At 39.5% G+C, this 12976-nt stretch overlaps 1 protein-coding gene across 1 annotated transcript in view; it reads left to right on the top strand.

Annotated features, from left to right (window-relative positions):
* The window catches only part of PTCHD4 (patched domain containing 4), a 615564-nt gene that overhangs the window by 502984 nt on the left and 99604 nt on the right, over window positions 1-12976 (top strand). The window lies entirely within an intron of this gene.

Raw genomic sequence — 12976 nt, 5'->3', positions numbered from 1 at the left:
GTAACACGTGGTAGGACAATGCTTTCACTAACAGAAGTATTAAGGAACTTGGCTGCATAGCACACACCTTTAATTTCACAGCGGACGTGCATCTCCTTTACAATGAATCCATTTGGGGTTATGAAGTATGTTTAACTCTTCCAGTTCGGTAACCTGGCTAAACTCAAACGTGGGGATGCTACAACCTGGCCCACTCACTTCTGGGCTTGGCAGTAATGCCATAAGCACAGCTCATTTATTGGCAATAACCTCCTAGATTTTAGTGATCTTATTGGCCATAAAGTCCCCCGAATGGACGCACACCATCCGTTGTCCTTGCTGACCTCTGATGCCAGAGGGCATGGATGTTCAAGTTCTTTAAGAACTTTAAAAAGTTCTTTGGTATTGGAGCTGGCATTTTCAATCATATGATTATGCATCATTTCTTTTGCTAATGTGGTGTCATCCTTATATTTCTTGGCTGCAAGATTGTATTTGTTTTCATGTTTATTCGTATTGTCTTTTTTCCATGAGTCAAAGGCTGTACGTTTGAAGATCTTAAGCTCATGGATATCAAGGGAATAACAGGCTTTAGAATTCTTCTCCCTCCCTAATCATCCTGGTTGTATCTGGAGCCACTGTATCGACAGTGTGAAGTATCATGTTCTATATATAGCTCAGCCAACTCCACTGCTGGCTCAATCTGGGCCACATTGTCCAGTGTAGTTTTAAAAAAGAGGCTCCTGAGATTCAGTAGTGAACCTGCACATATTTCTTGACTGGATTCAAATCCTGTCTGCTTGGGTTTTATTTGTTTTGTTTTGCTATACATTGCAGACAACTCCAAAGTGGATGAGAGGATGATCTGACCACCGACCGGAATGTAATCAGTTCTAGATTCTTGATTACAACCTGGTGGCTGATGATCCAGTCCTGCGTCCTGCCTTTCACATGTGGGGAATCCTGGACATGCTGAGAGAAACTCAAGTCTGTCTATGTATCCTCAGGAGATGGTGGGGCGTCAGAGGACTGGCTCTGCCACCTCTCATTATTGCACTAACAGTGTAGACATGCTACTTCAACACGCTAACTGACAGGCGATGACTCCTCTCCTGTCAGTCAGCCTGTCTACAGGGGAGGGACATCTGGTCCTCCAAGATGGTGTGGTGTGTGTACAAGGTGCATGCAGGTAAGGTGAGTTTTCTTAATTGTAATGTATATGCATATATGTGCAAGTGTATGTTGGTGTGTTTGTTTTTCTGAATGCATATTGTTTGAATTATGCGTGAATGTGTATGTGGAAGTATTGTTTGTGTGCTTGTGTGTGTATGTTAGCCCCCGCCCCACTCAACAAGGCCCCTAACCTCAGGGGTGGGGGTATGAAATTCTATTTTTGCATTATCTTGGATGCACAGTACTGTGCATCAAGGAAAAGCAAACAAAAGGGATATTTGATGTGTTATTATGTGGCCCGACTGGCCTACTTTCAATGAACTAGATAGTTTAGACACAAAATAAGACATAACACATTTACTTTACCCTTGATGCACAATAACTGGTGCAAGTCTCCATTTGCTTTCTTATTGTGGCATGGAATTTGTTATTTGGCATCAAGGGTAATGAAAACATGATAGCCTGGCCACAGAATAACAATTATTATCTTTGCTTTACCCTTAATGCCAAGCAAAAAATGGTATGAAACATTAAGAAAGTATATGCAGACCATCACTAGTGTCAGTCTGCATATGCTTTCATTTATTTGGCACCAAGGATTTAGAAAACATGATTAGTTCTATTATGTGCTATTTTGTGGCTAGACTGACCTACATTAGTAGTCACATCAGCATTTACTTTCTTAAGGAGGCATTACATTTTTTTACGTGGCATAAATGGTAAAGCAAACAAAAGTGTTATTACATGGTTATCCGGGACTCTGGTGTCAGTATTCATTTACTTTCTTACTGTGGCATGACATTTACTACTTTTTACTTGACATCAAGGGTAAAGCAAAAATGAGTGTTATGTGCCTAGACTGGCTTACATTGGTGGCTTCAGTGTGGCCGTATATTCTTTCTGTATCATTGCATTTGTATTCTTTGCATCAAGGATAAATGCAAACATAAGTGTGTGATTAAGTGGTACGCTGATCCGAAGAGGGTATAGCCAGTCTGGATGTGCTTTCTTTTTGTGGGGTGCCATTTTTCTGTTACTGGCTGAGAGTCCATATATGGTAATACTGAAATATATTGATGTTATCTGCATTGACATGTATGGGCACGGATTGTGTGCTATGTTTTTATATACTGGCATATTTTAGAGGCGAAGGCATCATGACAATACGTTGGAAAATGGTCTTGTACACTGTCAGTGACTTGCTTCTATTCATGGCTTTTATCCTGTGCCAACATACAAAACCAAACTGTGTAGATTTTTACACAATTGTGAGTGCTGTAAAACGCGCCATTTTATCCCATTATTATTTGTTTGTATTGGGAAGCGGACCTAACAGTCCCTTGTTCGCTCTGGCAGTGCTGCATCATACGCAGAGACATGTACGCCGCTTCAGTTCAAACATTCACTGGTCGCCACTGGTAGTGCAGAATCTACTTTAGTTTGTGAAAGAAAAGTAGCTTCCTCTCTTACACAAGTGTGTAGGGACTTGCTGGTGGATGCAAGCAGCTCTCCGCAAGGGGAGTTTTGCTAGTAAAGGTGTTTGTCCTGGACTTCACCATGGAGGGCACGGACTGAAGAAATAACGTGCTGCAGCAAAGCACAACCCCCAGGGTTGGCCTCCAGAACAGTTTACTAAATCAAGCTTTATCTATTTATTTGGACGTATTATATCATCCTAAAAAAGTGGTCTCAATTTGCCACAAGTTGGATATATGTAATGATATTGGTTTGTTACTTATATAGTGCTTTTGTCAAAGCACTATATATAGAATATATTTAGATACAGTATCAACCAACTGACGTTGGTACCCATTTATTGATCTTGGAAGGATGAAAGGCTGAGTTGGCCTTGCTGGGATTTGAACCTGCAACCTGCAGATCACACACAGGTGACAGCAATGAACGTGGAACCCGATGAGCTATCTTAATGGCTAGGTATCCCACAAGATGGGGTGGGAAGCCACAGTAAGTCTTATTTACCCGAAAGTCTATGCATTGTTCAATGGCGTACAACTGCAGGGTTTCTAACACCTTTTGGCGACACAAACATGCTCCCTTTTCATCCCAAACTAAAGTTATGTACCTCCTTGCCTCCAATGAGCTTTTCGCATCTCCCATACACTTTCTCTGCAAACTCAACCTCAAACATCAGCACTTCATAACTTCCATCATCACCACGGCACCGCCACGCATAGACTGATCAATGACTATTTGCAAGATCTGCCCCCACATCACCTAGCACTCTGCCAAATCCTCATTGCTACCCATGGGCTTTGCAGACCTGCTTACTCCTATAGCCTCCTCCTTGAACTTCCTTTATTATTATAATTGTTTATTTATAATGCGCCTAATACCCAGAGATTTCGAAGTGCAGACCCGGGGACCGAACCTGTGGTGCTCCGCGCCATCTTGCTTCCAAGACGAGCGCATTGCCCCTGAGCTATCCTTCCAGCCTAAACCTTTGCCCAAAATCAAAGTGCTGATATGTGTACCTCGTGATCTATATAACCTTACACCGCATTTTCCCCCTGCCTCTGTCCACAACTATGTTGGAATGTTTGAAGACAATGGAATGCCCACGGTAATAAGACAGGAATACACTGTAATCACCAATAGCCTTTACCACTTTCACCGACGGTAATCATAGCAGCGTAGTCTTTTTTCATGTCTATCAGACAACAGGACCTATATTAGCAAATGTACTCTGAAGTATACACTTCATCGAATTTTCAAAAGTTAATATGCAGCATAAAAGTATTTAATCATCGTTCTTAAAAACATTATGCAAACATATTACATTGTAAGAATGCATAATTGGGCAAAGGTGAACAATACTCTCTACTAAAATCAAAATTTAGCGAGTAACGTGACACCCAAACATTTATAAATTCTTCTGACTAATAAAGCATTGTATATATTGCTTATTGAGTAATCTTTAAATGTTGACCATTTGCATAATATAATATAAATACAGCAACATCGAGATAACAGAAAGTAAAGGTGATGCTTTGTCCTTCATTACACTTTCTTCTAAACAACATAGGTACTACCTACAACATGGATGACCATGACCTATGCAGCGGTTGCCCTTCTTCTTTGTTTACTAGCTTGGCTACAGCATTCACATGTGGGCAATCACATTTGGGCTAGTCAACAGATGCTTGCAATGTGGTAGCAGCTACAATACCATAACGCTTACGGAAGATACACGAGATTGCATATACTCAGTGACCCAAAATGTTTAAATAAAGCGGGTGAACTAATAAGATATTATTTTCGAACTATTTCAGGGTTAGCAGCAATAATTCATTGAATACTATTATTTGGTAGAAACATTACAGGGGACGATATAAGACCTTCCATTGAGAGGAGAGGTTCCTTGTTTCAAATTGAGAGATTATCAAGATAAAGGCTCCTCGCCATATTGTCAAGCTCATCAGAGCAGTCTAACATTAAAAAAATAATTTCCCAACACACGTTTTTTGATAAGTGGCTATCCCATTTGAGACAACTATTGGATCAGGAACAGTAGAAAACAACAAAGTCTACTACTTGAAAAATTACAAATGGCCTCATTACACATTTGGCAGTATTCCAGTGGTAAATCTGCCGAAATACCCCCAAACAGAATTACTGTTACCACCATGTGGTCTGGTAGATTTGCCGCTGGATTACAAGTGGTGGTAGGTTGGTGTTAGTCGGCATTGTGTGAAGTTCATAGGACTCTTTGTTGATTTCAGCAGGTTTACCACTTGCGGTAAATCCACCGATTTTGCTGATTTTCAGCGGTAAAGTAGCAGATTTACATCCAGCTTTTTCTAGAGGTAAATCCTCCTCTTCGCCGCTAAACTTGTATTATGGCATTGCGGTAAGGTAGCAGCAACAAAATTACCATTATGTTACAGCCATCTTTAACACACTGCCATACTTGTATTGAGGCCCAAAGAATTTTGCTATGAATTAAACTATGAACAAAAATACAGAATAGTGTAAAGAGTTAGGGGAGCAATCAGAATACATCTTAACATCATTGAGAATTTAAAATTAATTTACAGATTCTGGTACACAATGAAACACCGGCAAAAATTCCTCACAGACATATTTGCTTTTTGGTGCACTAATAAGTATGAAAGAGATGCATGCTTGAGTTGAACTAACGAGTGAAACACTTGTTGGATAACACAAACTGAACTCAATCCCTTTCAGAAGAATTTCTCAAGACATTTTCAACATGCTAGTGATTGACAGAAATACAGTCAGAATGACCATTGCTCACCAGATGTGTTCACTTAACCAGCAAAGGAATGCCACCCCTCTTCTTATGATAACTGATGAATAGAGCACTGGAAACAAGAATCATACCAAAGACTTTCAAAGATGACTGCATTAATCCACTCTAAAAGAATGATACGGGAAGAGTGGATGGCGCTTCGAACTACAGGCCCACATCCAACTTGCTCTTCCCTGCCAAAAATTGGAGAGCTACATATACGAAGAAATCCTCGATCATGTGGAATCTAATTGAGAAATCCCATGTAGGTTTAAGACCAATGAGATTAACTGAATTAGCATGCCTCTCAATCTGGGACGACCTAAAAATGAACCCTTACAACACCATTCAAACAGTCACTATCCTACGAGAATTATCTACAGGTTTGAACACCATCTGCCACACAAACATAACAAAGAGACTGCAAGAATCCAGAATTCATGACTACACACTGCAATGCATTAAATCCTTCGTGAGAGACTGAACCGAAGGAACACACTGACCAACTTTCTCCCTCAAGAATCAGGAATACAAACTATGGTTTCCCACAAGGATCAGGCCCCTGACCACTTCTTTTCAATATATACATGGCACCCCTCATGAAACTATACAGATGACTCCCAACAGTAACAGTTTACTGAGGGGCCACCCTCAACACAGGGAGTTCATTCTCTCCCAAATCAAGGTGTCACACAACAAAATGTTTAATGTCAATTCTTTGTTCAGCCCTATTTTAAAATCGTATTATGTTCCTTGGATCCCTCCACCTGTGCCACCAATGAGCCAAGACCCAGGCCGATGTATAGGAAATATATTTATATTTATCTGAATTATAGGTATTAGAAATCGCACTAAAACTACAAATGTCCCCTTCTTTGTGGCTCACAATTAAACTTCTTTTTACATAAATAAATCACACAAGTTGGTTAGGAAAACACAAATCACAATACTTTATACCGATTTCAATTCTAGAAATAATCAACACAGATCGATGAACAAAATCAATTTACACATGCAGTGCTGTGCAATTTCGATTTACCTGCGTGCTTAAAAAGGCCAGCAGTTGGGTTTAAAGATTTGTACAGATGCATATTGGAATTATTATTTCACCCACACGTTTGCTTTGAAATAAATATAGGGTGATTTAGCAGTTTGTTTTTCAGACCCCCCTCATTTAAAGGCCTGCGTTGGGGAATTTGGACAGACAAATTGGGCTTTTAGGAATTTTGGATTTTCAGACGCCCTCCACTTAAAAGCCTGTGTTGGGGAAGGTGGACAGAAAAACTGGGATGATTTAGGAATTTTGGATTTTAACACCCCTACACTTAAAGGATGTAAACAAGGGGGGCATCCTCTCTGTGATAGTTTGGTAGTTGCAACATGGTTCAATGCATATTTAGTCAATTGTAGTCAAAGACATTAGTAGGTAATTATTACTATTTACCGTGTAATGTGTTACTGTGCAAAATACAAACATACACTCAAATTTAATTACTTTGTAGAGCAAAAAAGTGTGTACAACATAGGCAAGGAGAGAAATTCACAAAAAGCATTACTTTTTTACTCTCCACTTTCTTTCATAGTACATCCATTGTATATACCAGTGATGACACCCTCAAGACTTCAGTATTGGGCATTGCCCTTCAAGAATTCCAGTCCCAGTCCAGCCTCTCTCTAAGAATTGGTTCAGGGGTCTAGAATCGAAATATGGCAACTCCCATTTGAAATTCTCTCTTTTTTCTTATGTCAACTTTAGCTAAAGTAGCTATATGGCTAAGCTTTGTAATTTACTAGTAACTGCCATAATATATGAATATATTCTGCTTCAGCTGAAAATGGGCAATTAAATAAAACTACAGTCGGGTTTGCACGATGTTGCACAAGCATGCATCAATTTTCCGCCGTTTATGCAAAAAGCATAATAGTTCTAAACATGCAATTTACTCTTGAGATACCAAATTTTACCATCCACCAATTTGCCAACTCTTAAATTCTTGACATTTTCAGAGCAGCCACAACGACATTTTAGTTTGCCATTACAATTCCCTAAGTCACAGGTGGATACATTTTATTTCAACAAAATCGGCTGGAAATTATTTTGAAGATGAAACATAAATGAATGTAGTGTGACTTATGGTAGTCCTTTTAAACTAATGGAAAATCTTCATGTGTGTGCAAAACTGAGCTCCCCTTCCTCCAAGCCATTTGCCATTCCTGGCAAGCATGTGATCTGTTTTCTGAAATTGATCACTGTTTCAATCTGAAAACCTTCTATTTTCTTGTGCTTTTTTCATAGTTCAGCCTTGATTGTAACCCCTGTTTTCACAGCTCTTCCCTACATTCCAGTCACACACTGGCTTGGCCATTTGCCATGCACAGAAATTAGCATTCAGAGACAACTGGTCTGGCCACAAAGGGAGTATGCTTTGAACACCATTAAGAGCAGGCCACAACATATTACAGTTGCAAATAGCTGGGATGCAAGTGCCAGGCTTGCAGTGGGGGAATCCATTTGCAAATTCTGACCAGAGACCCACAGATTTTCTTTGGCTGAATGAACTCTCGTATTGAATTTTCTAACATCAACCTTTATTCTTTAAATACTGTGTATTTCACTAATCAGGGTTAACTTTGCTTTTGCATCGGTGGATTTCTTCTTTCCTTTCACACAGTATTGGTTTTTAAATAGGACAGCTGAAAGTACACAATGGTTTATTTTCGTCATTAATATATTTTGAATTACTTGTGGTTTGTTTTTATGCTGAAAAGAGGGCCTCAGTTGTCATAGTGTACCCCCTTTTGATGGGTGGCAGTTTCAGCCAATCATACTGCATTTACCTCTCAGCCGGCTTTCTCTGGATTTCAACTGCAGAAAGACACCCACATAGTCTGCCTTAACAGGCCTATTTTCAGTGTGAATGTTCATGGAGGCTGGCAGGTCATTTTTCCAGGGAGGCCTTTCGGTTCCATTTGTTTGGGGCCTTTGATAAACCCTGCACAATTAAAACCAACAATAACCACTCCCTCTGTAAGTGCATCAACGAAATAAACCTCGGGATGACCAACAGCAACCTATACATAATCCAAACAAAACAGAAATCACGATCACTCCTCACATCAACAATGAACTACATTCACCCATTCACAGACAATTGGAAATAGGAAGAAAACTACTCGAAACAGTACTGGCAATAAACAATCTAGGAATCCTCATGGAATAGGGACTGACTTTGGAACCACAAATCAACACAACAGAATATAAATACTTCTACTACCAAAGTTTCATTCAGATGCATCCTCCCACACCTCGCCTTCCCTTGCAGGCCCCTCACAATAGTTTCCATGATATGGTCAAGAATAGACCATACAAAAAAAACTATAATTATGATGGTCAGAATGTATCACCAAGAAACTACAATGCATCCAAAACACAGCTGCAAGACTTCTACTAAGAATAAATATGAGAGAATACATAACCCAAGCATTAAGGAGCCTCCACTGGTTACAGGAATCAAAAAGAATAAACTTCCAAGCACTCTACATCACTCACAGTGTACTACAAGGCCAATAAGTGGAATTCTTCAATCAAAAGTCACAATCGACCAACCACGAAGAACACTTAGATCTAGCAGTGACTTTCTCATCAAATCCTGGGACTATGAAAAGCACAGAGGCACACCATTCTCCATCTTCATTGTAGAATTATGAAACATCAACCCAAAAGAGACCCAAACAACTTTAGACCATCTGCGTTTCAGGAAAGGGTTAAAAACGTAGCTTTTCCAGATAATATTTTTCCAAACCTACATAAAGAAGCCAACTTAAAAAAAGCCACCACAGCAAAATCAGCACTCAACAAAGTTATGTCACTGTAAACACAATTGACCTGATACCCACTTACGAACAACATGACAGATTACACCAAATCACATCAATATGTGCAAAACTGATAAAATATGGCAAACTGGCACAACCCCCATAGCCGCTACCACCAGCAACCAGGAAAACCAGGAGTGACAAATAAAATTAGAAAAAAACAAGAAACAAATCAACTACACAACGTAATGCATGCCGACCGAAATAGTCCTTACTTATTAAATCAGCGCAAGGATGTAATGAACGAACGAACAAGCCCATCTTTCACTCACCTCAATCAAAACATGCACACCTGCTCACTGAAACAGAAAGGCTAAATCAAGACCCCAGCGCAGCCATCACAAATCTAGACCTCCCCAATCAACTCCCAAACCCATTCACTGGCTAAAAACACACAGACCCTCTGAAGCCGCAAGGTCTCCCATCTGGAAACATATACCACTGGAAATTCACTATCCAATTTAAGAACACACCGGGACAGCCACCAGTTGCTCCTGCTCCTAGAAACCCAATGGTGGAGCACAAAGCCTCGTCTTTTCCTGCTGCTCCCACTAAACACCCCTGCCACTATTTCAAATCCATGCTGGACTCGAGACCATGAAAATTACAGGTGTGCACTGTTCAAATACCAATAACATAATATAACCATGGCTTTACTACTCAATTTCTACAATATCTTTGGTTTGTAGATGCTTAGTCCTGATTTTCAAAATAATGCAATGCAAATCATACTGCTCCTACCATGCTATTCATAACAGTTAGAAGTGGGAAAAACCTGGCATTTAGCGTTTATTAGAAACCTGATACTTTACTTTGATTCTTGCAAGCATTGAGGCAGAAACTCATCTACTCAAAGCGGTTCTGGATTGGTTAATTATTTTGAAGATTTCTGGGACCAGATTATAGAATCTTTGCACTGGTGTAAGTGCAAAGTTTGCACGGTATTAACACTAGGGCAAAGTTTGCCATATTTCTGAAAATACTTGAACATATCAAAAAAAAAACATTGCACCATGACAAGTGCAGTTTGGCAGGTTATAAGCACCAAGGCAAACATTGCCCTAGTACAAACAAGATATATTTTTGATGCATATTTACACCAGGGCAAAGTTTGCCCTAGTGCTAATCCCATTCTGTATTAGCACTAGGGCAAACCTTGCCCTGGTGCAAAAATACAGTAAAAATGTATCTTTTTGGCTTTAGGGCAATGTTTGCCCTAATGCTTATAACATGCCAAAATGCACTTGTCATGGTACAATGGTTTTCTAATACTTCCAAGTTTAAAAAAAATAAAAATAGGTAAATCTTTGCCCTAGTGCTAATACCGTGCAATCTTTGCACTTGCACCAGTGCAAAGCTTCTGTAATCTGACCCCAGAAAGGAATGTGCCGCACAAATACTTTACATGTACCAGATGTATGCTATGTCAATCTGAGATGACATAATGTAAATGGGGAAAGAAGGAGGTCTGTTCCACTGCGTTATCACATGATGTTTTGACATAACACCTACAAATCTGGGCATTCTTGAGAAATATTCCAAAATTAAATATTCAAATCAATGTAATGGTACTGTAGGATTTTGTATTTAAAGCAGCTATACTTTACTGCCATGGTGTGAGATCATCAAACTAGCAGGCTTATTGTGTGGGGATTTAATTTAAATCTACTAATTATGAAATATGACATCATATAAGTACACATTTGAACAAGTAGTACACACATTTTTGAAGATTTAAAAGAATTGTCAGACTTTAGGAAAATGTGAGTTTTCCGCTGACAAGCATAGCGCCGTAATAATTAGAAGTGTTTCAGAAGACGTGTGAGACAGCAGTGCTCAGATGTTCACTGGTCCAATAACTTCAATTATGCCAAAAACGACTAAAACTGTGTGCTGATGTTCTGTTAAGAATATTTGTGAACCATTGATTTTTCATGGAAACAAGTATATTACTGTTAGTATTGAAAGTAGGCCAACATTTCAAGGTCTGCATTTATACAGAAGTTAATTTGAGATAAAAGAACATCACTTGGTGCATGTGACAATTGCAAACAGAAAGATTGATGGTGTCGCATTTGTCGAAGGGGAAGTGAGGGGAAGGTGTACTGGAGATGCATGAGAGCCCTGGAACTAAGGAATAAGTAGTGGTGGCAAATATTGTGGCTGTTTGCTACACTGTAAAAATGCAACAGTAATGGACGTCTGATATCTATGGATACATTCCTAAATGTCGAAACAAAGTTTACAACATTAGATGGAAATTGGTAATGTATGTAAATGTGGACAATTCGGTCTGTAACAATATATTGGGAGACCGTGCTCAACATAGGGATCCCCCCCCCAATTACGAGAGCCCACAACGTACCATTAATTTCTTTGGATCCCTCCCCCTATGCCAACAATGAGCCAAGAACCTGGATCCCTCCCCCTATGCCAACAATGAGCCAAGAACCAGGCCGGGGTATATAGATAATATAGATTTTTTGAAAGCATACGTTCAATTGATTACCTTTAATAGTCACACACACCACCTTCTTATGATATGATATGGCATTTATAACGTGCCTATACACAAGTGCATTCTTTGTGGCACAAACCAAAACAACAGTTAAATAGTACTTGATAAGGTTTAGATTTAACACAAAGCATAGTTTTGATGGCATATGTGGTTTATTGTTTAACTTCATGGACACTTGAAAATGCTAGCAGTTTTTTAATCACACACATTTGTAAGAATACATGTGACAAATAGAACCATGTTTCAATTTCACCCAAATAAAATGCAAAATCGTTCTGCTATCAGGGTCACTTAATCTCAAGAGAGAGTGAATATTGTGCAATGGAATTACAATGGTTTCACTTTGCAAAGCACTTCTCCCCTAGCACCCAAAACCCAGGCACCAATTACAAGCAGCAGCCCTCTGTTTAAAGGGTCTAGGGAGTGAGGACAGGTTAGACATTTTGTTTTGGCACTGGAACATCCCTTTGTTGAAACACAATGTTTAAGGAATGATGACCATGGGGAATTTTGTTTTAGGATAAGTATACCTTTTGTTTAAAAGCAAGTGTTGGGAAGGGTTATTAGATGGGAATTTCGTTTTGGATAGGTACACCTTTTGTGTAAAGGCACGTTTTGTAAAGTGGTAACAGTTATGAATTTCATTTTGGTGAAAGGACCTTTTTTTTAAAGGCAAGGTTTGGGGATCGTGACAATTATCAATTTCGTTTTGTGGCAAGGTCACCCCAAATACTTCACATGACTGTAACTTTTATTCTGCTAGGAAAGAGGTTGGGGGTTTCGAACTCCTCCAAACTCTCATGCATCAATCTTTTTGAGAGTTAATTAAATTAATATTTAGTCAAATATGTTAAGGGTCTACAATATTTGCCCCCCCACCCACTATGAATGGAATATATTAAGGCAGGCAGATCCCCAACACACTTGCTTTCAAATGGATCAACTCTACTTACATTGAACCTCTGTTTTGAGGCGCTCAGGGAAGACATTCTGGCTTTTCTGCGGGAACAGGTCAGGACTGGTCACAGGCTGTTGTCAAAGATAGTCCCAGCATCCATCCCTCAGTTGACTTTCTAATGCAAAGTTAAGGCTCCATTAATTGTAGGCATCTCCACCCCAGTCAGGGCAGGCAACTATCTCAGGATACCCCTGGTGGATTA

The sequence above is a fragment of the Ambystoma mexicanum genome, chromosome 4p (assembly GCF_040938575.1).
Source record: "Ambystoma mexicanum isolate Mex_15411 chromosome 4p, UKY_AmexF1_1, whole genome shotgun sequence".
In the NCBI taxonomy this organism is placed as follows: domain Eukaryota; kingdom Metazoa; phylum Chordata; class Amphibia; order Caudata; family Ambystomatidae; genus Ambystoma; species Ambystoma mexicanum.
The sequence above is the reverse complement of the archived record's forward strand: the minus strand, read 5'-3'. Positions and strand labels throughout refer to the sequence as shown.